Source organism: Ctenocephalides felis, unplaced genomic scaffold (genome assembly GCF_003426905.1).
Source record: "Ctenocephalides felis isolate EL2017-DRISC unplaced genomic scaffold, ASM342690v1 CF-g0.4_SCAFFOLD_00845, whole genome shotgun sequence".
In the NCBI taxonomy this organism is placed as follows: domain Eukaryota; kingdom Metazoa; phylum Arthropoda; class Insecta; order Siphonaptera; family Pulicidae; genus Ctenocephalides; species Ctenocephalides felis.
Window position 1 is genome coordinate 37,344,748 of NW_020536999.1, and position 2,428 is coordinate 37,347,175.

A 2,428-nucleotide genomic window follows, 5' to 3' on the forward strand; every position below is an offset into this window, starting at 1 on the left:
ATAAAAAAAATTAAACAATCAAAATGTGAACACAGTAGTTTTTTTCTAAGTTTAATACTTATTTATTCAGTAATTTAATATTATTCTGATTCTATTATATATTTTTTCACTCTAGCTCTCCTATTATCAATTTTTCATGACTCACAAAAAAATCATAAACAATATTTGACAAGTCAGTATCTACCTATACGTATGCATCCTATTTTACGTGCTAAGCTAATATTCCCTGAAAATGGAACGATATTAATTTTATGACGACTAAATCCTTTCATATTCACAATATTACGCTTTGCAAGCAAAAATGTATATTTTTGGTGCCTATTATGAATTTATTTCATGTACGGATTCACAGGGATATGCTTTTGACGTGACATCATATCGTGGAATCAAAATTACCGACAGGAAAGGAATTACAATATGGTGATGTTTTTTTTATTGGGATTTATGACATTTTTGAAATTTTTTTAGCTAACAATAATGAAGTTTGAATTTTGTATTCAGCTCCATCAAACATTATATGCTATTTAAATGTAAAATGAAAATTAAATTGAGCTAATGGAAATGAATAATAAATATGGTTATTTGAAAGAACATATTTGAAGTTTATAAAGGGTATTGAAATGTCAAAGTTCAGGAAAAGCTTTTACATTTAACATGAAATTACATTTCTATGATAATGCTATCTATTTCTATATGCTTTGTTCCGATTCAAACAAATCAAATGTCGCTTTGATATTTGACGTTTGACCTTAATTTAAATTTAATGTGGTACTTCGACCCATTTTTACTTTTAAATTTATATTTCATTTTTTTCTGCAAAAATTCGTAATAGGAAAATTCATTATGTTGTTTACGGTCATCAAAAACTTTATCAAAATATAAAACAAGGAAATGAAAAAATAAGATAGATATGGAAATTTTGATAATATGTAGAAATTTGAATAAAAAATGTAATTTCATTAGTTTATAAATAATTGACGAAAAACGTATCTTCATATATCGGCCTTTGTGACTACTTGAACAGTACAAATTCATTCTTTAGAATTATATCATTAAACATTTGGATTATGCTTCATTAAGTTAACAAAAATAATATATAATAAATGATATACCCATTTTGTACTAGTTTTAATATTGACTCTGTTCAGTAAAAAGCTGTAGAAAATATTATTCTTACAAAAACCGTTTATTGTGGTACAGAACTTCCATATTTTTAGTAAGATTTTGCCGGTTTTTATTATTTTTAGAACATTGCTTCTTAGTAATTGCTTTGGACTTTTATGATATGTGCCAAGGTCAAAAATCAAATTATAAATGAAGGTTGTAGAATACTAACAACTGTTTTTTCATTATACACAGCACTCTAAAATTTAACTGATCGCTAGCATTTCAGTGCATATCCTGACGCTTGTTCTGGCCGTTTTTTTATAAAGATCTGATAAAAATGCTTTTAACTTATGACATATACAAATTATTATATAATTCAATAATATTTTTTATATATAACATAATTGATATAATTTTTTTGTATATTTAGTCTTAAATACATTTTCGAAATCTATATAAATAATTAGATAATTAAATAAACAAATAAATATGTGACAGACTATACAAAAAAAAAACAAACATAAATGTACACTTACATATATACATTCACATTAACAAATGTATCTTTGCTTAAAATGATTTAAAAGCAAAATCAAATAAATCTCCAATGAGAGATTTGCAAATAAAGAGAAATAAGTATAAATTGATTTAAATCTTTTAGCCAATTTCTTTTGAGGTGTCTCACTATTGGAAAATTTAGCAGAAAATTAATATAAAGTATTGATTATCATTAAAAAGTGTTTTCGGTTAAAAAAAATAAAAATAAGAGGAAATAATGAGATAAATTTAATAAATGCAGTAACCAAATGTTTAGTAATATTATTTTTAGAAATATTCCAGGAAGCATCAGTAATCATTTTGAGAGTTTGTATTTGAAGTCTCTTTGAGTACAATATGAGTCTTAGAAACAGATCCCCAAAGTTCAATTCCGTAGGCCTGGGCGAAAGAATAGTTTTATACAGAACTACTTCAGTATCAAGTGATAATTTAGATCTTTTCAAAATAGCAATAAAAATAAGGAATTCTAAGCTACTATTCCTAGATTTTGATGCAAAGATTTTAAGTAAGTTTTCTGCGCAGTGATAATTTATTAAATCTTTTTGAGTCTAAAGTTCACCATGCAAATATTCTTGCGGATACGAATTATGGAATTGGAATCGATAATTAATAATTAGTCTTATCTGCAGATTGTAAAATAAAACTATTCCGTACAAAATCTTACCTATACTTATAAATATACTGGGTAAGTAATGCTTCTGAGAGTTTTTGACGGTAGTCTCTTTTAGTACACTATTAAAAGTACAAACACATCCTCAAAGTT